Source organism: Emys orbicularis, chromosome 9 (assembly GCF_028017835.1).
Source record: "Emys orbicularis isolate rEmyOrb1 chromosome 9, rEmyOrb1.hap1, whole genome shotgun sequence".
NCBI classification, from domain to species: domain Eukaryota; kingdom Metazoa; phylum Chordata; order Testudines; family Emydidae; genus Emys; species Emys orbicularis.
In genome coordinates, this window is record NC_088691.1 from 103582477 (window position 1) to 103605657 (window position 23181).

At 46.2% G+C, this 23181-nt stretch overlaps 1 protein-coding gene and 1 non-coding gene across 2 annotated transcripts in view; both read left to right on the forward strand.

The window, feature by feature from the left end:
- LPP (LIM domain containing preferred translocation partner in lipoma) overlaps window positions 1–23181 on the forward strand; it is a 437929-nt gene that overhangs the window by 321724 nt on the left and 93024 nt on the right. The window lies entirely within an intron of this gene.
- LOC135884182 (U6 spliceosomal RNA) lies at window positions 16594–16697 on the forward strand. The gene has a single exon (XR_010561677.1). It is a non-coding gene; the product is annotated as a U6 spliceosomal RNA (small nuclear RNA).

Genomic DNA, 23181 nt, shown 5'->3' on the forward strand with positions numbered 1-23181 from the left:
GCAGTAGTAAGTTGCTGTCCTCCATGGGGACTAACCACTAGAGGTGGACAAAGACACACACACTGCTCTACTGTAGATTGCACCTGCAAAGCACAACTTCTTGAGAACTAAGCAGTAGGGGCAGAGGAGTTGGCGAGAGAGACATGATCTGCGAGAGGCACTCGTGTGCAAAGTATTCCGCACGATTCTGTAGTGCTCTACGCCAGCTACGTCAGCCCCCTCCTGACAACGGCACTTGCTTTGTGAAACTGCCGCCTGTTACAAAGTGAAGGCTTAGCAATTAAATCCTAAACTCTTAGTGCTATTTATGCAGTGTATAAATTAGACACAGCAGTTGTGTCATGCGCTGTACCTGTCTGATAGTGTTATAAGCTTGTTCCGTAACAGGATCGGACTTTGAAGAATTAAAATGAATAAATATGTGACATTAAAAACCTCGTGGTGAACTCCCAGCCCAGGCTGCCTGACTGGGATAGAACATCACTTCACCTTCCCCGATGAATCACCCGTGTCAAGTGCGGCCTTAATAAACACCAACTGGTGAGCAAAAGGGCGTTCTCTCAATGGAATGAACTCCTGAACTGACCTGGGAAACATGACACAGTGATAAGAAGCCATCTGCCATAATGCAAGACACGGCCCTTCACCCCCACCATCGAAAGATCGCAATCACTTAGACATAGCTGTCTGAACCTTTATCTGTGGAGCTGCCATGTGTGGATGCCCCATTAATGTTCCATGTGCAAAGAAATAAGGCTCTGGGTGATTAAAAGTCTCCCGGTGACTTAACTGCGGGGGTTTTCGATACCCTTTAATAGCAGCCTGGACACACAGGTGTCCGCACACACGTAATCTTCAGTTTCAAGCTGTTAGGTAAATGAAATATTTCAAGAAGAACTCTCTGGTTTCTGCCTTTGGTTACTCTTCATTCCCAGTAAAGTAGAATAAACATTTGCAAAATGAGCTTTTATTAGTCTTATTTTTAGCCCCTTTTTCTTATGGACAAGGAATACAGCCTCTGATTGGAACGTTTTATAAGCAGTTTATATCTGAGGAGATTTTGAAATCGAGCCCTGCAACTCCGTCTTGGTCATCTTTGGTGTTTCAATGGGGTAAGAGGATAATAGTCATTTTAGAAGACAAGAAGAATTGGATATTGACGGAGGGACTATCAAGCCAAGCGGCGTTCCAGCATCTGGAACTATATCTGGATACAGTACAGTCAGGAGCCTGGTTACACAGTAGCTTCTGGGAGATGTGAGGCCTGATTCTCATTTCTGCTAAGCTCCCTTTATACCACTCTGGCTGTATAAAGAGGTCTTTAAGTGGGAGTAACTAAGTGGTACCCACTTGAAGACCCTGTGATATTGCAATAGCAGTGTAAAGGTGCCTTAGGGTAAATGTGAATCAGGTCTGTGGTACTTAGGAGCCTGATCCTGTAAAATCACGTGAGTCATTCTTACTCCTAGGAACCAGCATATTGAATTTTAGGTCTAAACTTTTACCAAGTGACGGGTGAATTTGGATGCTCTGATACTTCAGCACCCAAATGCCCTAAAGGTTCCTGATTTTCAGATGGTGGATGGGTTTCTGAAAAATTAGGGCCCTTTAAGGTATCTCAGGTTGGGCCCCCAAAATTGTTCGCCACCTTTACAAACTGTGTTCAAGTTCATCAGCAATGTTCAAGTGGGGGGAGGGATAGCTCAGTGGTTTGAGCATTGGCCTGCTAAACCCAGGGTTGTGAGTTCAATTCTTGAGGAGGCCATTTAAGGATCTGGGGCAAAAATCTGTCTGGGGATTGGAGCAGGAGGTTGGTCTAGATGATCTCCTGAGGTCCCTTCCAATCCTGATAGTCTATGAAAAAAATAGTGTGAGCTTTTAAAACTTTCAGCTCTGCCCTGCCTTGTAGTGAACCCAGCCACAAGAGCAGCATGCATCTTTCCAGAGAGAGGGAAAGGGAAACTGACCAACCTAATTAAGTTCTTAAAGCTGAGAGGTGCAAAAAAGGGAGCAAGCATCAGAAAGGGAGAAGCGCGAAACACGTTTATAAAGTTTTGTTTTATTTATCCAGCTCTGATAAAGGTTTAAGCATATATTTTATACAGTGTCCCCCTGAATTTTCGTTTACTGCAAAGCTTGTATGGCCCAGGAACTGCATTCTAACCCTTGCCTTGTGAAAGTGGTGCACTTGAGCTATTTAGATCATTACTGCTTCCTGCAGGAAGACTAGGGGAAGAAAGTGGAGGAAAGACAGATTAGGAGATGAAACATCACTGCTCATATGCTGCCATCGACGCAGCTTTGGACAGTTCACTGCAGAAAGCCCAGTCGGGGGAACTGACAGTAAGCATCCCAGTCTGGGATAGACAGCAGGAATGGTATCTTCAGAAGTACTCCTCACTGGCCTAACTAGTCCGGCTGAGATCAGTGGGAGTTTTACCATGGACTTCAATGGGATGAGAGGTAGACCCCCAGCACTTGTGAAATTTCCACATCTTACTCCGATAAAACGTCCATGGACTTTAGTGAGAGCTTTAGCTGAAGACTGGCATCCAGTTTTGGCGCTAAGACAGTATCTCAGATTTAAATGTTCAGTTATAAAACACTGAACCCATCTGCTTTGTCAGTCTTGGTATATCTTGTAGCAGTTCACTGACCATCTGTTACCTTGGTGTAGGAGACACTGCATGTCCACTTGACTGTATGCCTCTCAGTCTCTGGGTTTATTTTTGGCAGCTGGTACATATGGACCAGGTTCTGCTTCTCCAAATGTGTTTGTTCTTAAAAACAGTGCAGCATAAATTTCACTTTTTATTGGGGTTCATGGGAGAGGGGTACAAGGGAAAGCGATGAATTCTCTGTTTTTCGTTCAGCTCCTGTCTTGCTTACTTTTCCCAGTAAGCTATATAGATGTATAAAGCTGCCAGGGGAGGGTAGCAACCCAGATGTGAGTTATCTGATTAATTAAGTCACTATCAGGCATATGTAGTAAAACTCAGACGAAATGAATCATTTAAAGTTCTATTATTAGTGTTTCTGCTCTTTTTTCCCCCTTTTTATGCCAAGAGGCTGGGCTGTTCACTCAAGTGTGCAGTCCACACCCTCAAAGACCCATTACCCTCTGTATCCGACAGGCACCATAAATTGGAATCACACTTGGCCAATCAGATCTGTTTGCAAAACCCATTTGCAAGGCATGCACTTAGTTCCAGCAGAGATGCTCTCAGTAGCCCGGGTCCGCTCCAGGCAGAGATCTGGGCGGTGTGGATCCATTCCAGAAACTAACAGAATTATGAAATGGAGCAGACTTTATTGCCACTTGATGTGTTGTTGTTGCTGATTTATTGGGCATCATTGGGTTCTGTTCTAATAAACTGCAGTAGGATGAAGATTTTGTTTATTTAGATAATATTGATGGAACTTGGGGAATCTGAACTGCTTCCAGGAAGTGGCTTTATGGTATGGCTCTGTTTGTAGCTGGCTCTGTATTCCAGCACTGGGGCCCATTTCTCCTCTCATGCCAGTTTTACATCACCTTAACTCCTTTGATTCCAGTGGAGCTACCCCTGCCTTATGGCAGCACGAGATGAAAATCAGCCCCCTGACTCAACAGGAACCAGACTTCCAAATTTTAGCTGGGTATAAACTTTACAACCAGGCACTTGGTAGATGATGTGGCTAAATCTGAGCATTGGATCCACCTCTTTTACAGAGTTTTCTGGATACTAGTTTCAGCTCTCTGCGCTGGGGCTAATTCTATAGCTAGGACGTCCTTGGCCATGATGTGCGTATTGGAGTTGGGCCCACAGTGTGGCGGCGTTCAGATCTGAGTTTCCTCAGAGTTTGGTTGCATTTAGATCCAGGGGTCTGGTTTGTGCCCCACATCTGTGCATACACCCAAAGGGAAAAGTCCTGTGGTACCAAGGGGAAAGTCATTCGCATCTATAGAAATTTTGGGGAAAAATGGAATTGAATAGATAACTTTTCTCTTTTTTTTTTTTAATAGCAAAGTGGGTGTACCATGGTGGAAAATCTGGCCCAAGAGGTGGGTAGTGAGTGGTCTCCTCTATCATCAGAGTCAGCCGTTGGATGTTTGGCTCCGATCCTTCAAAGAATTTAAGCATGTGCTTAACCTTAAGCACTGGAATAGCCACACTGAAGTAAATGGGACTGCTCGTGTACTCACAGAGAAGCAGTTGCTTTAGTGCTTGGCAGGATCAGGGCCTTTATCAGGGGTGGCCAAACTGTGGCTTGCGAGCCGCATGCGATTCTTTTACAGTTGAAGTGTGGCCCCCCCTCCTCATTCTCCACCTACCAGACCTGGGGGGGGGGGGGACTAGGGATCTCTGCCTTGCAGCAGGGTGGAGGGATAGGGGCTTCTGCCCAGCGGGGAGGGGAGTGTCGGGGCTTCAGCCCCATGGGGTGCACCTGCCAGGGCTCAGGGCTCCAGCAGGAGCGGGGCTGAAACTTGTGAAGATTGTCGTATGCAGCTTGGAGGGCCAGTAATTTTGTCCACCCCGGCCTATATACGGAAAGGGCCTTATACTGCTTCTTCTATGACCATATATAACTTCCCTTTAGTCTTGTACAAGTGTGCGATCCTCCCAGTTGTTAGGGATGTAAACTGTGCAAACACTTTTTAAATCAGGCCAGTGTGCACGCCAAGGGAGGGCAAAGCCAAACCAGCAGCATCTCTTCTCCACCTTCTTCTCCCGCAAAACTGACTGTGTTTGCATAGGGCGTTATCAGTGTGCTTGAGGCTCCAGGACAATAGGGGTGCGGGGGAAGAGCCAGGGTGCATCCTCTCTGTATCGCATCATCCTCTGCAGACCCTCCCCCTCCCCACCCAAATTCTCACGGGAAATCCCAGTGGGCATGAAAGATGTCCGTTTCAGCGTTAACACCTGCCCTCTGCCTCATTGCAGGCATGGCGAGTCCTCAATGCCAGGCAGGGAGAGAAGGGTCAGGAGAACACTGCAGAGGGGTAATCACTGTACACATGCTCCACGATGGGTGGATTTGCCCCGTGGGTTTAAGGACATCCACATGGTTGTAGTACAACACCTGCTGTCTCCTTTGGAGGCGCCTGGCTCTGGGGAAGAGAAATCAGTGGGATGCATAAGGCTTTCAGGCAGCTAATACTCCCCCTGCCCCTTCGCATTTTACCCGGGAAGGGGGATGGTTCGGGTCACAGTAACATTTTCTTTCCAAATACAAAATCAAAGTGTGTCCCCACTGTCACTTTCTAGGCACTCCGCAAGGCCTCATTATCCAGGTTTTAGCTTAAGGGGATTTGGGGAAAGGTCTGAGGGTTCCATTGTGGGGAAATATTGGCAGAGATGAGAGCCTTTTACTGGCAAAGAGCAAATTTGTAACATTGTTGCTTAATTATCATTCGTCGTTATAAAAAAACGTTGCCTGCATTAAGCATGTTCCGATCCGCATGGCACGGTGCATGGACAGAAACCGTGTCGGTGTGGCAGCCCCGCTCAGTCGTGGCAGTATGATTGATGGGTAGGCAGTGGACGGGACTTGAGAGCATGATGCCTGGGTCTTTTTCCCAACTTGGGCTCGGTCTGTGACCTTGGGCAAGTTGCTCCCCTTACCCACAGAGCAGTTTCTCCATCTGGATATTAAATACCCACTTTGGGAAAGTCCTTTGCGTTCTCTGGATGAAAAGTGCCAGGTATGATCATCCACAACCACAGGGTCCACCTCTTGTTCACCATGGCGAAGAAGTTGTGCCTTGGAACTTTGAGACCCTTACACTCCATCCCTCAGCAGCTGCTAGTGCTTTGTCTTGCACCAGAGAACAATGCACACACAGAAACCAAACAGGATTATGATTCTATGCTAATTATAAGATAATTAGTTTCTTTTTTCTTTAGAGAGGACCCACTTACAAAAAAAATCAGGTGGGAGGATTTCTTGCACATGTTTTTACCAGGGCTTTATTTCTGTACACACCCCTAATCCTTTGTAGTTCTTATTTGTATTTAGCAATCTAACTGGATTAACAATGGGTTGACCCATTCTTTGCTGAGGCCAGCGTGTCAGCTTATAGAAATTACTGAAATGAGCCGCCAATGTAATGTAAGGACAAATTCCTCCCTGCACAGATTGGCATGAACACTGGAGGCAGCGTTTGAGCGTAATATTGACTAATTATTTAACCATGAGTGGCAGCTCTGAACATTGTGTTCTTTTTGCATCGCTTCCTGCATTTACTGTGAATCTAATTACGAAGGGAACAAGTATTTCTTCTCAGGCTCCTGAAAACGCAGAAGCCAGCTTAGCGAAGTGTGCGGGACCCCAAGTTGTTTAAGTGGAGACGGTTGTAAATTGTGCATCAGCCGAGATCCTTGAGCTGGAGCGAGAGCACAGCCTATTGTGCTGAGCTGTGCTTCAGGTCTCAGGGGTGTGTACAGAGTGTGTGTGGGGAGGCTGTTTGAACAAATCTGATCTGAAAGCCCAGAGATAGAAGCAGGCCCTAAAAAAAGCACAGCTTCAACTAAAAAATGTTCTGGTTTGAAACAAACGGTTGTTCAGATTGCTAGACCCGTGCAAGTTCGCCTCGGCCTCTTCATCAGCGGGCTTTTTCTATACAGTGATGGTGCTTAGTTCTATGATAGTAGCATGGAGAGGTGCCCCAGTGGCGAACAGGGCCCAGTTGTAGCAGGGATCGCCTGTACGTGTAATCAGAGACAGTCCCTGGCAGCTGAATTGCACATTTGCTTTTAGGGTTCGTGTTGTTCCTTTTTGGCTGGGTTGGGAATGTGTCACTCAGGGAGGTGGAGACGGTTTCAGATACAAAGGAGACAAGCACACTAAACAGGCACCACTCGCTGATTGCTAGGAGGAACTGTCCTTAATTTCCAGGGCCTGAGGGTGACAAATGGGAAGGTTGCCGCACACTAGTTTTCAGTCTCCATGGGTCTTGTTTTGCCCCTCTGCGGTGTACAGCGCTGGAAGGGGAAGAACACTTGATTTCAAAACCCTGCTATGAGAGCGGAGCCCAGCGGTTTGACAATGAGGAGTGAATTCAGTTTTAAGGCCGGCGTTGGAGTTTGGGGACTTCCTAAAATGATTCCAGGTTTCTTTGACTTTGGGGCAGGTGGTATCTCTGTGTGTCTGTGCAGCACCTAGGGGCCTGTACATGCTCCCACAATAACCACCGCCCTTTCTGGACGAACCCTGCCCTAATACTTACACTGTATAGGGTGGACGGGGCAGCTTTCATTTGGAAAGTGTCCTGTATGTGGCTCTGCCTCATCCTTAACCCTTTGGAGACTGCAGTCACATACAATATATGTACATCCTCTTATGCATTCGTTTGGCTGGGCATCTGGAGAACGCCTGTGCCCTCAGGCTGTTGCATAACTTGTGATGTTTGTGAGATTTAGGGAAGACTTTCTATCTGTAAGGGTAAGGTTCTGGCACAGGCTTCCAAGGGAGGTTGTGGAATCCCCGTCACTGGAGGTGTTTAACAACAGGGTGGACAAACCCCTGTTAGGGCTGGTCTAGGTTTACTGGGCCCTGCCTCAGCGCAAGGGGCTGGATGGGGTGACCTCTCAAGGTCCCTTCCAGCCTGACATTTCTATGATTCTAGCTGATGCATTAGTGCATGTCTCTACAACTTTTTTCCGTAATAAATTAATCTGAAATTCCCTAAAATCAGAGCGAGGCCCTAACTCCAGGCTTTTCTCCTCCCTGGCTCCTTTTCCGTTCAGCCCTATTGATTTGACTGCCATTGCTTCCCGTCCATTTTCATCTGTTAGAAACCCACTGGCTGTCTTGATTGAGAGCACCCGATGTGGGACTTTACCGAAATGGGGATACAAAGTTCCAGGTGGCAAGGCAGCCCCTGGGCAGTTGTGTCTGTGCTGCGCGAAAGTGTGTTCCACTTGTGAAGTGATTACTCCAAACCCATTGGTCAATTCAGTGTATTACATTCCTGGTCATTCCCAAGGCACGGTACAGGGCTTTGATTGCAAAGCCTCCTTTTGATAAGCTTATAATTACATCATTGTTTTTTATTTAAAGTACAGTCTGTGTGAGCATTTACATTCTATCAGCTGTCTTTTCTCCCTGCCCTTGCTATTTGTTCCATTGTATGTGTATTAATTAAGGGCCATCGGCAGAGGAGATGCTGAGCATCGACCTGAGCAGTATGAGATGGAAGGCATGCACTTGCACTGGGACGTGGTCTTCCGTGCTCTGTATTATGCTATATTTTGATGGGATTTAACAAATTACACGTGAAAGCAAATCCTTCCATTGTTAGCCTTTATTATTAGTGCCACATGGTTCGATATAGAAAATAAAAAGCAACAGAGAGTCCTGTGGCACCTTATAGACTAACAGACGTATTATCAGATCTGTAAGGTGCCACAGGACTCTTTGTTGCTTTTTACAGATCCAGACTAACACGGCTCCCCCTCTGATAGAAAATAAAGTGGACCTAACGCCCATCAAGCTTCCACGAAAATCACTCTTGAAAGGGAAATAAATGTGGGTTGGCGGTCTCCTTCCCATCACCACTGGACACGCTGACAGGCAGTCCTAAACTCTGTTAGATCTTGCAATAAAGTAAGCAGAGGATAGGCCCAGCAGTGCAGGGAGAATGGGCTAGAGCAGTGAGCTGCAAGTCAGGACTCCTGGGTCCCATTTTTTACTCCTCTGTAAAATGGGAATAATCCTTGCCTACTTCACCCAGTGGGCGGTGTGAGGCATGAGGGGTATCTGTAAAGGTTTTATGTACATGCAAAGTATAGCTATTATCATACCACTGTGGGAAGTTCAGCTCTTGACTCCCATTCCCTAGCGCACCATGAAATAAGAACATCTGCCATTACATTAGCTAAGTTAAAAAAAGAAAAACGTATAAACTCTCCTGCTTCAGGGCATGAGCCAACCACAGACTGTCTGGGGTCAGGCAGGAACTTCCTCTCTGGGCAAACTTATTTATATTTGTCCATTCTGGGGTTTCTTGCGCCTTCCTCTGACGCATCTGGCGCTGCCCTCTGTCAAAAACACAGCACTTGACTAGACAGAACTTTGGTCTAATCTGTCATGGAAATTCTTATGCATTTCTCTTGGTCTCAGGAATGTTTTGTGTAGGGTAAAAATAGAGGTGCAGGAGGCTTTATTGTTACTAGGAAGCAAGTATTATGCCTCTCCAGTCCCCAGAACCAAGATGACATTAGCTCCCCAGCCCAGGAAATCCACTTTTTCCCTTCTTCTGTATATTTTTCTTGACAGTTTCATCTGTTGCCAAGTCCGTTAGGCCTCTCTATTCACCTCTTGTCTAATGCTTTAAGAACGTGATCCGTCTCCTATTGAGCTGGGGCAGGCCCTAAGCCCTCTGCTTGGCTTTCTCACTCAGGAGGGCAAGCTTGGGGCAATGTCTGTGAGTCACTCGGGCTCTGCCTTCTGCTCAGGGATCCTCCTCTGCCATGGTCAAGAGCAAGTGGATGAAGGAGATGTTGCTTCGGGATGCTATACCTTGCTCACTATTCCCACTGTCATAATGGAAAGAGAACCTTGTTGGTGCTCCACAACTGCTGGGTCAGCCATTATCACACAGGGACGCAACAGTATCTGAATATAACTCTGTAATGCATGACGAAAGAGCACTTGTATTTCCTAAACAGTCAGTCAAACCGTTTAAGTATAGATTTATACTTTTCTCTTCAGCATTATCCACCCTTGAATTATGCCCGGGTCTCTCCCCAGGCCCTATCCCAGTACTCGGTAGCACTGGAGCTTCCCCTTTGTCCTCTTCTGGTTTCTCTGGCAATCCTTCCCTTAGATGCTCATCCTCTCGGCCGACAAACCCCGATGCTCATGGGAATGGTGACAGTCTCTGGGTGTTCGTGGTCACCTGGGCAACCACCCAAAGGTTCATGTATTGGGCAGGGGAAATTCAAGATGAGGAGGACAAGGGAGCATGTGGCGGAGTTCACCGTGACCAGATCCTTTCTTTGTGCAATTTGGCACAGTTCCCTGGAAGTCCATCCAGCAGCACCAATTTACTCCAGCTGAGAATGTGTCCCACTCTAGTTGTAGCGGTGTTGAGAAATAACACGGTGATAAGAGCTCATTGGGAAGCTGTGTTTCTCAGCCTGTCAGTAGCTGCCTTTGAAAATCCAAGACTAGAGAAAAGATCTCTTTCCCTGGGAACAGATGCTACCAATTGTGCCCCACTGTTGCAGGCAGATTTGCTTTTGCGCACTTCAGGCAGGAAGAGGAGCGCTCTCACGGCAGCGAAAGAGCGAGGTGGGAAGAGGGGAGAGGAGGAGAAATCTGTCTGTGTTGTGGCTTCAGTGTGTTTCCAGAGCAACCAGCAGCCCTGGAGAAAGGCATTTGGAATCTGTTCTTTCTATCCGTGCAGCTGCAAGCGCTGTTCTAGCCTCTCAGGGGTCTGCCTCGTGCTATTTTGGGTTTAAAAACGAAGCGCGTGATTGCAGTGCTGTCATGGGCATAAGCACTTTGGATTCTCACTGGCACGGATGGGAGCAATTCTCAGTGCGAATTATGAAAGTGACTTTCCATTCCTCCTCAGGTGATGTCTGGTACTGGGTAGTAAACACCATCCTGTGGCTTGCAGCCATCAAGAGTAATAGACTAGATGATCCCCTGCCGTTCTGTTTTCCCATAAGGCAGCGTTGCAGGGATGGACTCATTGATGTTTACCAAGTGAGTTTCTTTTCTTTCCCGCCCCCCACCCTCCCAGCAGCTCACTCTCAGCTTTGCACAACAGATTGATCGAGCATGTTTGCCATCTCAACAGCTGCAGCTAAGCCGACTTCTCAAACAGTTTATCTTTGGCTATTTCCCTGCTCACACACACTCGCTGCACCAACTGTCTGGTTGAAGGGACATTTTAAATGAATTCAGTGCTGATGCCAGGTAGGCAACCCTGGAGGTTTAAAAACAAACCCCCTTCCTCTCCAGAGGGCCATAATGGCCCAGGCAGTTGGCCATGCAAGCTTCCCCACATCATGCAGTCGATGAGCCTCAAACCTAAGATGGAGAAATGGTCCTTCGGCAGGGATAGGGGAAGGACATTCTCCACGGCCACTCAGTCCTTGGCGCCTCTGCTGAAAACAGAAGCAGTGCTGCCACTTCTGATCATGCTTTCTGTTATTTATTTGTATTACCGTCGTGCCTAGGAGCTCTCGTCATGAACCGCGACCCCATTGTGCGGTACAAACATGGAACAAAAAGACAGTCCCTACCCCATCGAGCTCACAATCTGAGTACAAGACAAGAGAGGGATACAGACAGACCAGAACAGGTGTACAAGGAATGAGACCATGTTGGTCAGCACAATGGACAGTGGTCTCAGCACACCAGCAGCCTCACCCCACCACATTTCTGGGAGATAGGAACCAGAATGAAACCATCAAATAACTTCATACTAGAGCCTGCTCTGGTTCTCCTGCAAGGAGATTGAAACGTCTGGCTAAGGTGGTGGTCATAGATTTTCAGTGGCTTGCCCAGCTGTGTCAAGTACTGTGTAGCCAACACGTCAGGTATCACTAGGGCTGAAATAAGGTTTCAGGCACTGTTGAAACCCACAAGTGCATTATTAGTTTTCAGGTAGTGGTGCAGATGTGCACTGCTCTGTACACCACAAGTGTGGGCAGAATCCCCCACCCAGAAAAGCTTAGAACAGCAGTCATCATCAGCGGGTAGGGGTGGAGTAGGAAGTGAACAAGGGCAATTGGATTACATAGTCTCTCGGCCGGCTAGTGCAGGGGTCTCAATGGTCCCAAGTATTTTATGTGTTTTTGAAATTCATGATGCACTTAGAAGATAGGGTGTTTAGATGGTAATTGGAGGAGGAGGTGCAGCAGATGTGAATTCAAATTCAATCTGTCTCAGGTGCAGAGAAGAGCTATGAGGATGATCAGGGGAATGGAGAGGAGACCAAAAAAGCTTGGCTTATTTAGCCTCCCAAAATGAAGGTTGAGAGGGGGTCTGATTGCTTGTTGGCACTTACTTCCGGGGGGGGGGGGGAGTAAACACCAGGGAGGGTGAAGAGCTACTGAAGCTTAAGGACATCGGTGGCACAGGAACAAATGGGAATAAATTGGTGATGAGTAAATTCAGGCTGGAAATCAGAAGGTTTCTAACCATCAGAGGAGGGAGGTTCTGGAACAGCCTCCCAGTAGGATCAGTGGGGGGCAAATGACCTAACTAGTTGTAAAATGTAGCTTGATACGTTTCTGAATGGGGGTGGATGACAAGGCTGCCTGCGGTAACAGGGTCTGGACTCAGTGGCCCAGGAGATCCCTTCCAGGCCTATGTACCTATGCCCTCCGAAAAGAAGTTTCAGGCCAAGGGGTTTCAGAAAGAAGGCCTGGAGCTGGCTCTGACGGGGGAAATCCTGAAGGATGGCTTGGTCTGAGCACAGAGGGGTTGGAAGGAGTAAAAGGATCCCAGGTGGAGAGGGAGGAGGGCCTTGAAATGAGAGCGAGGCGTTTGAATACATGGAGCCCTAGAGTTGCTAAACGGAGCAGATTTCAGCCATCCTCCTCTTCAGAACAGAGATGCAGCCTGCAGGCAACAGATCTCTGTGTGTGATGCTCACTCCTGATCTGTGCAGCCCAGGGACTGTATTCTGCATGAGTTGCATCTCCCTGTTAAAGCTGAACGCAGCCCTGGGCTCTGCAGGCTGCATTTAGCCTGGTGGCTTCACTTTGACAACCACTGCTGCATTAAAACTGTGCATTTTAAACAGGCTACGCTTACTCCAGTACCACGTTCGCTTTAGGCTCATCGATGCTGATTGACACCCCTGGGGATCTGGCCTATTGTTTTTAAATAGGCTGTACAAAGATATTTTTTTTCTCAGACTTTGCCCAGACTCCCCGAAAGTTGCTTGGTCATTAGACACAGGGATTTTTATTGTTGTTGTTGAGCAAAACATAAAAGCCCTTCACTGCCACAGCGATCTTCTTAATGCCGTGAAGCACTGCAGACCACTTGTTCGTTCTTGCTGAAGCCCTTGGCCTCATCCACTATAATTGGATATGCTGCAGCCTCCTTTACTTCACTCGGTTCTGCGCGAAGCATTGCTTGACCAATTAGCGAGATAAGTTCATCAGTAGCCCAGGAGGCATGTGGACAGCCTTCTCTGATGCATCTTTGTTCATTGGGGAATGTTTTGACAGTTAAACATGGATCTTGTTGAGCTGTCAGTTCTGCTAAGTCTCTCAAGCACCTCTTATTTATTGAGTCATCAAGCTCTTCCTGACCTTGTTGTAGTCAATCCCAGACTTGTATAATAGGCAGCACAGAAATACGCTTAAATCGTGGGCTTTGAACAATGCTGAGTTTCTTCAAGCAGTTAGCGTCTTGAAGGGGGCAGATCATTAGACCTGTGATTCCTGTGCATATCAGTGCGATAGATGCCACCGCGGGTCACGTGTTAGGATGTGACGTTGCTCTGTCCCGCATGGGAAAGTCCAGGTTTCTTCCCTGACTTAACTACATGGTTTGGTGCGCTAGATCCCATGGTTGTTATAGAGCAGTGGTTCTCAAACTTTTGTGCTGGTGACCCCTTTCACATAGCAAGCCTCTCAATGCGACCCCCCTTATAAATTAAAACCACTTTTTTATATATTTAACACCATTATAAATGCTGGATGCAAAGCGGGGTTTGGGCTCAAGGCTGACAGCTCGTGACTCCCCATGTAATAACCTCACGACCCCCCGAGGGGTCCGGACCCCCAGTTTGAGAACCCCTGTTCTAGAGGCTGATGGTGAACAGTCCCCAGAGGAAAAACTGGCATGGTCCAGTGGATAAGTCAGCGGATTGTGACTTAGGGATTCTGGTCCCCTGGCTCTGCCATTGAGCCACCCTCTCTGTGCCTCCATTTTCCTGTCCAACCCTGTTTCCCAAACACAATGGGGCCTCAATCTTGCTTGAGGTTTGCCTCTGTTCCTCCATTTTGGCTCCAGCACCATAGAGTGTGCTGGCTATCCGTGCTGGAAACGGACTGTACATCCTCTGTTCCAGCTCTTTACAGGGCTGCTCCCCTCTTGTTGCACAACCCCCTGTGCTCCATCCCAATCAAGATAACTATGGCAACTTTATGGCACAGCAATCTTTAGTCACCTCTGGTGCATGCAGGTCGAGTAAGGAAGGTCGCCACCTACTGAATCCTTGGCAGACTTCATGCAGCACTTTTCACTTGGATATCCCCTATCCAAGAGCCGGCCAGGTCCTGCGGGAAGGGCGGCCATCTCATTCCTTTGTCCGTGCCACTTCCCGCAGCCCCCATTGGCCTGGAGCGGCAAACCGTGGCCAGTGGGAGCCGCGATCGGCCGAACCTGCGGACGCAGCAGGTAAACAAACCAGCCCGGCCCGCCAGGGGCTTTCCCTGAACAAGCGGCGGACCGACTTTGAGAACCACTGTTCTAGAGGGCAGCCCCCAGTCTTTTCACCTCTCCTGCACTTTGCTCAGATCTCACCTCATGCTGATTGTGGCATGTTCACTGCACAGGGACAACGTTTCAAGGAACACTTGAAGTTTTTACCTGGACTGTGTAACCAGAAAATTATGACTTTGTGGAGAACTTTGTACTGCTGCAAGCCAAATTAGAGATCATTTTCATAAGTACATTGGACGAGATAAATGATAATCTGCATGACAGGCAGTTGGCATAGATTCTTTCCCCAAGTGTACCTCAGAACTTGGCACTGCTGCATTCTGAAAATATTATTTCTGGTTATCCCAAGATAATTGACAGTGAAACATTTGAGTCTTTGCTACAGTTAATGCTGTAACTGCATTCATCTTGAGTGCTTGGACTGTGCCTTTTCCAGGCTTGAAATGTAACATCCAACCTCCCTCTAACTCATTGATTCTCCATCTCTTTTCAAATCTCACATTAAATGTTTGCCCCCCCCCTGCCCCACCTCCTTATCTCTGTCTCCGAATTATTTTACCCCTCTGCAATTGTCTGGAATGTTGAGTTTAGTCCCCTTATAATGCCAGTGTGACTTGTACCAACACCCCGAAGCAAAGCAATCAGCGTGGCCAACTGGCTTTGAGAGGACATCAACGGGCACCAATGGATTCGCCTGCCTGGCCTGTTAGGCCAACCCCCATCCATGGCATCCGTTCACTTTGGTGAGAACTGAGCCCCCTTTGCACTTTCCATTGAGACTAGAACTGAACAGAACTCTGATCGTGAACGCGTCTATTCCACAGGAGGGGATACTGGTTCCACCATTGTCTTAAAAGATTTTATCCACCAGTTGTTGGGGTCAGCCCCGACCTGCTATTTTATTAAAACCCCATTCTCCCAGCTTGCTGCAGGGAGACCAGTGGCTGAGTCAGTGGAGGCAGTACTTGTGAATTACCCTAAGCCCATCACCTGCCATCAAAACAATGGCTCTCTCTGAATGAAAACATACATCCTTGCCAGAAGCACGTGACGTGATGTTAGATGGCTGAGCCAGGACTTGGACAACCTAGAGAGACCTGCAAAGAGTAGGGAGCTCACCTTAATGTTTCGTTGAGCCTGCCTATGGGGAAACCTCACTGCGTTAAACTCAGTGAGGCTGGACTCTCATAAGGCATCAGGAAGTTCGTCAGCGGAGCTATAAGGGTAGGATGCGTAAAGTGGAGGGAGACTCGGAGAGTATAGCAGAAACTAAAGAATAAACTCTTATCTGTTCTGCTTTACTTACAGACTTCATCATAGTGCTTTACCTTCTGGGGCTTGTTCCCTACAGCATCGTGCAAGATTCCCCTTCTTGTTTTGTATCGCCTTGTGATATCAGTAGCCTTTTTGCAGCATTCTCCTCTCCTATAACATCTTTCACCAAAGGATCTCAAAGCACAAACACAGGTGAATTCAGCCTCACAACACCCCTGTCAGTCAGGTATTATTATTAGAACTGGTTGAAAATGGGAATTTTTATCATCAAAACTTTTCTAATATATGGAGTTTTTTGACCAGCTCTGGTTAATATACCAAATAGGTAACCCAAGCCATGGAGAAGCTAAGGAACATGCATACTGGAAAATCAGGGTGTCCAGGGCTCCTGTATTCCAGGTCCTCGTTCTAACCATTAAGTTACTACCTCCTTTTCCTTCACTTATTCACATGTGAGCTTTGAAAGTCAAAGGATAATATTTAGCACTTAAAGCACACTACTCATTCAGAGCTCCCAAATTGCTTTGCAAAGACACTGCTCCAAACGTTTTGTTAAAGCGGGTGTGGGGGTGGGGGATGGAGAGGAGGAAGAGAAAAAGAGCACACGATCTCATTCAGGAAATGCAAGATTGTGCAAATCTAAACGGAAAAAAATCTCTCTCAGCAGAAGATTTAGGGGATTCTGATTAAGAAAAAAATGCAATAAAGTTTAGATTGACTTGTGATTAAAATGGGAGAACCTACCTGTCCCAAGGAAAGGAGTGATTAGATGATCCCAGCAGGAATGTGATTTCCTTTTACCACCCCTGTTTTTCTAGTCAGTGTGGTTGCTATTTATCATTATTATTTATATAGCACAAGATGTGCTAGGCATTCTCAGGGCATGTAGGGAGACAGGTCCCTGCCTTGAGGATCATCTGATATGCAGCACATATACTAAAATTGGAACGATACAGAGAAGATTAGCATGGCCCCTGCGCAAGGATGACACGCAAATTCGTGAAGCGTTCCATATTTAGATAGCTCAGTGGTTTGAGCATTGTCCTGCTAAACCCAGGGTTGTGAGTTCAATCCTTGAGGGGGCCGCTTAGGGATCTGGAGCAAAATCAGTACTTAGTCCTGCTAGTGAAGGCAGGGGGCTGGACTCGATGACCTTTCAAGGTCCCTTCCAGTTCTAGGAGATGGGATATCTCCATTATATTAAAAAAATATATATAGACATTACATAGATAAAGGAGAGTGGGGAGAGACACCTCAGAATACAATAAGGATAATTAATCATAATGCTTTGCAGTTGTAATACCACTTTTCATTGAGGATCTCAGATCACATTGCAAACACTAGCATGTTAAGACTTGCATCCCCCTCCCCTTTAAAGCAGCTAAGTATTACCATCTCCCAGTTTCACAGCAGGAGCGGAGGGTTGGTTAAGTAACATGCTGGGACTAGAACCAGGAACCCTGGGCGCCTAGTCTGTCCCCTATGAGCATTAGACCATGCACGCGCTTCAACAGGAGCAACACTTTTACTGTAATGATTTTTTGGTAAATGCTAAGCAAAGCATGTAGTCTTCATTTAAGTCATTCGTTTCTTGGGAGAGGTAATGGCCCGTGACTCTGCTGACTAAAACCGAGACTACATCTAGTGGGTTAAATACATTTGGTTAACCATTTGTTTGCTGCTATAGTTTTCACATGAGGAGAAAGAGACTGAAACACGTCGTGTTGATGGAAAGTGATGTGATTTGAAGTTTCTTTGTGTATTAAAACAGAAACCTGATTTGCATCTTTTAAGTCTCTATTCTAACCTATTCAGGCATCTGGCAAGCAGGATATATATATAAATTGCTAATACACTATGAATGCAGGTTTCACATGCAAAATTAGGTGCTTTCATTGATACTAAAATGATGAAATTTATTTTTCTTTTAAAGCGTAAACTCTGCACCCTTACTTCTGTTTTCGTTACCTGCTACAGCATTGCAGCTGGAAGAGGCTGTTTTTGAAACAAGCGATGAACCCGAACCACGGCACAGATGGCATTTGTCTCACAAACACTCTCCTGCCCCACCCACCCCCCCAGTACCAAGGTGGGACTCATGGTGAGACACCCACTCACTGCGGTGCAGTGGACAGGGCACTGAACTGCAATTCAAAGAGACCCACCCACGTTCTATTCCTTGTCTTACCACTACACCTACTGTGTGATATTGGACACGTCATTTTGTCTCTCTGGGCGTCACTTTCGCTGCCTGCCCGAGGTTGAATAGTACCTTTCAAAAGTGCTGAGAGATTTTTTTGGAGGAAAAGTGTTGTTCAAGGGCAAAGTTTTATTCTCTCACAAGGCTGCTTGTAGAAGTGTAACTTTTGAGCCGTTAGAGCATCCTGGAATGAGCACAAAGCGGCTGGCCATAATGCCTTTGGGGTGCCATTCACTCACTGCTAGCTTTCTACAGCAGCCCTGTTGGCTTCCCTGGAATTGCGCTAGATTTACACCAGTGTCACTGAGGTTACAGTCTGGCCTATCATCTCTACGGGCAAAGGATCCACAACTTCACCAGGGCCCAAAAACGTCTAGTCCAGATGACAGCAGGGGGCTCAGAAGCATCAGCAGCACCTCTTCTACATCAAACAGCCCCGTGGCCAAGCCGGAGAGACCGTGGGGATTGAAGAATGGCTGTGGTGCCCCCTCTAAAATACAGACTTTGATCTATGAGCCACCGGGGCAGTAAAGCTGAATGAATTAATGTTTTGACGCCAGTCACTGGACGTGTAGGTTGTTAGGGAAGGGGGGCAGTTGGAGTTTCACAAGCAATCATCATTTGGCCTGGAGAATCTTTATTACTGGGGATGCTGTGAGAAGAAAAGAACCCAGCTTGACTCTCAGAGCCCAGAGAAGTTTGCAGGGGAGGCAGTTAGAACAGAATAAAATTCACCTCAATCAGTCAGGAAACCAATGAGACAATGAAAATGGAACCTCCATTTTTACAGATTAGAACAAGCACTTTAAACCCATAACAGAAGGCGTCAGTGGTGTATTAGTATTATGGGTTTATTTGTATTATGGTAGTGCCTAGAAGCTCCAGCCAAGATCAGGGCCCCATTGTGCTAGCTACTGTACATACATGGAGTAAGAAAAATAAGTGAAAAGCCAAGTGCATCATTTATATTGAGCCTTATAGGAGTGCAGATTAAACTGGCAATAGTTCCCGAGAGAACAAGGCCACATTACTATTGCAAACAGCTTTTGGTTCTTGGTATTTGGTTTTATTAGGAACAGCCAACACTGGTCCTAAAAAGCATAGTCAATATCCTCTTATCCTTGAATGTCATAAATCAGACCTGAAGGAGAGCTCTGTGTAAGCTCGAAAGCCCGTCTCTCTCACCAACAGAATTTGGGCCCATAAAAGATATTGCCTCCCCCACCGTGTTTCTCTATGAAAGTGGAAGCTATCATGTAGCGCAGTCACATCCGTTGCACAGAACAGGTGATAAGTATAAATATTAATTATCCAGCCTTTATATCATGCAGCAGAAACAATCCGACTCTTCCTGATGCAAAACATCAGCACAAACATGAGGACTAGTGATAACAATTTATTTAGTCTGTTTTAATGTTATGGAATACACGGAATTCAAGGACAAAATAGCCATGCTCATTTATTACCATATTTGAAGATTACTAGAACGCTTCGCCCTAGGACCTCAATAGTGCTTTACAGGGATTGATTAATTAACACCCCTGTATTGGTGCAATGTTACTGAATCCATTTTGGAGAGAAGTTAAGGTACCAGTTACTGATCCCATTGAATGGAATAGCAAAACTTCCATTGACCCCTAAACATGGGGGTCAAGTTTTTTTGTTTTGTTTTTTCAAAACTATGAGCCTATCTAGGGCTCTGAAGTCCCTATTTAGACACCTAAGTAAGTGACCTAATTTTCAAAAGCTTTGAATTCCCAACAGCTCATTATTGATCTGAGGTCACTTAATTTAGGAGCATAACTTTAAGGCTCCGATTTTTGAAAATCTTGGCCAGAATGCCCTCCCTGCTGAGCCATGCCCCTATATCATATAACTCAAACAAGGGCACATCTGATAAAATTGAAAGTCAGCACATTTAAAAGTGATAGCAGGAAATGTGTATTTCATACAGTATTCAATTATCATCATTATAGAACTGTGGAACTACTTCCACAGGAGATCATTGAGGCCAAGAGCTTATCAGGATTGGGAAAAGGACTGGAAATGTGTATGGATATCAAGAACAACCCGAATTATAATACTAAGGACTAAAACAAAAAAAAACATAAGTTTTGTCATGGATATAACTCTCGCACTTCATGAGCCAACATCTAACAATTGTAGGTCAGGAGGAAATTTTTCCTGCGGGTAAATGATTCCATTACTGCTGGAGAGAAGCTAGTAGATTAGGCTAGGTCTACACTACGGGGTGGGGGGGTGTCGACCTAAGATACGCAACTTCAGCTACGCGAATAGCGTAGCTGAAGTTGCGTATTTTAGGTCGACTTACCTGGCTGTGAGGACGGCGGCGAGTTGACCGCTGCCGCTCCCCCGCCGACCCCACTTCTGCCTCTCACTGCAGTGGAGTTCCGGAGTCGACGGCAGAGCGATCGGGGATCGATTTTATCGCGTCTACACTAGACGCGATAAATCGATCCCCGATAGATCGCTACCCGCCGATTCGGCGGGTAGTGAAGACATGCCCTTAGACAAACCACTGGCTGCATCCAATGTGGCTGTTCCTATGTTTCTACCCATTCTTCATCCAGATAGTTTCTAAAGACTCCCCACTTGAATTACTTGTGTGTCAAGAATAAACCCAGGAGTTCTTACATCCTAATGTCTTGTCACAGCCTCTAGATGAGTCCACCTGGAAGAATCTGCCTGTACTTGTGCAATTGTAACATTTCAACAGATGATAAACCAGGAACTAGAACATTTTTTTCCAATTAGTCTTGTCTGGAGGAAGGGTCAGTTGGTTTCCATTTCATATCCCTTTTTCTTGAGGAACTCTCCTCTTGAGGGATGTGTCATCTCACTGCATCATCTTGCTTGAAAGTCTGCAGCTGGTTTGGATGACCAGTACTCTGTCATAATGGATTGGCTTTGGTGCACTGTGACAGGCTGTACCTGGCCTTTTCTGCTTCAGGAGGCCCCACAGGCCTCCTAGGAAAGGAGCAGAGAAAGTGGATCCTCCAAGCTAGCCTAGCAAAGCTTCACAGAAGCAGCCAATCAGAGTCCAGCATGCTCAGATAAACGGACCTGCAGGGCCTTAGCAGGTCTTTTCCTGACTGGGACCAGAGGGGCAGGGAAGGGTGCCTCGCTCTGGCCACAGGATCTTGAGGGATAACCAGAGTTTGTTTCTGTCTGCATTTACTTGAGCTGTGTTTGAATGAAGCGAGAGGCCCTAAGGACTTTGACCCTGAGATAAGGGTGAAGCTAAAAGTGACCAGGTGGGAAGAGGCCCAGGAAAGAAACAGCAACAAACTGAAATCGAGCAGTGCATAGCTGCTGTTTATAGGGACCTGGGTTGAGTAGTGGGGTCTGTTTATAGGGTCCCTGGAGTAGTGGGAGCACCTGGGCTCCACTACCGGCCACAGTTGCATAACCCCCAAGAAGGGGACAGGGGTTATTTGAGAGCCTGAACAAAGGACTGAATTTAAAGGGCACAGAGCCAGGGCTGAAGACCCTAGCGAGGGCAATGGGACTGTTGGTTTACTGGTCTCTTTATTACCTCGGAAGGGATTCAGTTGGACTTTGTGACTTAACTGGAAGGCCAAGCCATGGAAGACCACCAGTGTCGGCTGGCAGCCTACAGAGGGCTCTGGGGCGAGAAAAGGACTGCAATACCACACCCAACTACTAGGAGGCACTCAGGAGGAGTGTTCCTATTACACATACCACTAAGTAAAAAGGCCTTGTTAGTGTAGTCAACTGTTGATCTAACTGGTGATGATTTATGTGGTCCGAAAGTGCTGTGTGTGTGTGTCTGTGGAGTAGAAGGGAGCTGAAAACTTTATGCAGCTGAACAAGAAGGAAAAAATGAAAGGGAAAGTAAATATCAGCGAGAGATGTTTCTGGCAGCCTTTCAGTTCCAAATTGGGCTAATTCTACCTTTTGAAAAGAAGATAATTTCCATGTTTCTTTAGTTGAGAACACGTAATTGAAGTTATTTTCTCTCTGAGAGAAGGAACCTCTTATACATCATTTGCAAAGGAACAAGAAAAATGAACATGTACAGTGTACCCTGAATGATGGAGTATTCATTAGCACATAATTTTTGGATGTCTGCTGATTTTGCATGGTATTTTTTTACCCATTCGGGTGGAACTTTGAGTAGGGGGTTGGATAACGAACTTGACTAAATCCAAAGTACCCTGCACTGTGTAGTTAGTATATCCAAGACAGATGCTTCTCATTGAGGTCTTGAGTGCCAAAGAAAAATCAAAGAAAAGCTGAAGCTATCTATTGAAATGAAATCTTGACTTACGGTACCAAATAATTGCATAGTGATTCCACACAATTGCTCCTCTTGACCTGGCTTTTTAGGAACTGAACTTTAATGAGGCAGATGAGCCAGATTTTGTTGCAGCACATTGAGGGTGGCACAGATGTTAGTCACTTCCTTTTGTTTATAGCATAAAGATATTTTCTACTCCGGAGTGAGAGACCAGTTAAAACTTAACCCTTGGAATGCTGGCATTTTCCATTGTGTCGAGTTAACCGAGTGCTTCAGAGAACGTATATACTTGTGTGTATGTGAATGCGTAGCAGTATTACAACAGTTCTCACTGTGCTACTCACCGAGGCCACTTGGTACTTTCCAGTAGCAGCAAGGATAGAACTCAGATCCTCCTGCTCTTGAAGCATAGTCCTCTACCACTTGAGCTAAAGGAGAATTATGTGTATCTGTGACAGTATTGAGGTCTATAAGAGTGCTTAGCCTTCTCCAGGGGAAGGCTCTTTTCCATTTTCATTGGTCAGTTTTCTAATCTTTGTTGTGATTGGGGTTGGTGAAACAAATGAAGCCATGGGGACCAGGATTCCTACACTGCAATGCTGCATAGACTACAGACCTCTCTCTCTCTCTCTTTCTCTCTCTCTCTCTCTCTCTCTCTCTATATATATATAGATATAGATACATATATCTATATATAGAGATATATATAAAATATACTTTTTTACCTCGGACCCATCAAGGCAGGAGGAAGGAGATAGTTCTGCTGAAACAGACCCTTCAGATCAGACTGTGGATGCATCATGTATTTCTTTTCCCCTTTCTCACCAAATATACCGGCCTTGACTATAAGCATGAAACATGCTTTCCTGGATGCTCATGCACTGAGCAGTGCAATGCGGGGAAAGGTTCTTCTTCGCTCTTGTTAAACATTGGGCATTCATATGTAGTGTCTGTAGGAAAAATAAATACGCATTAGCGTAGTCCTCTTTCAAGCAGGACTATGTTAACGCAAACCTGGTAT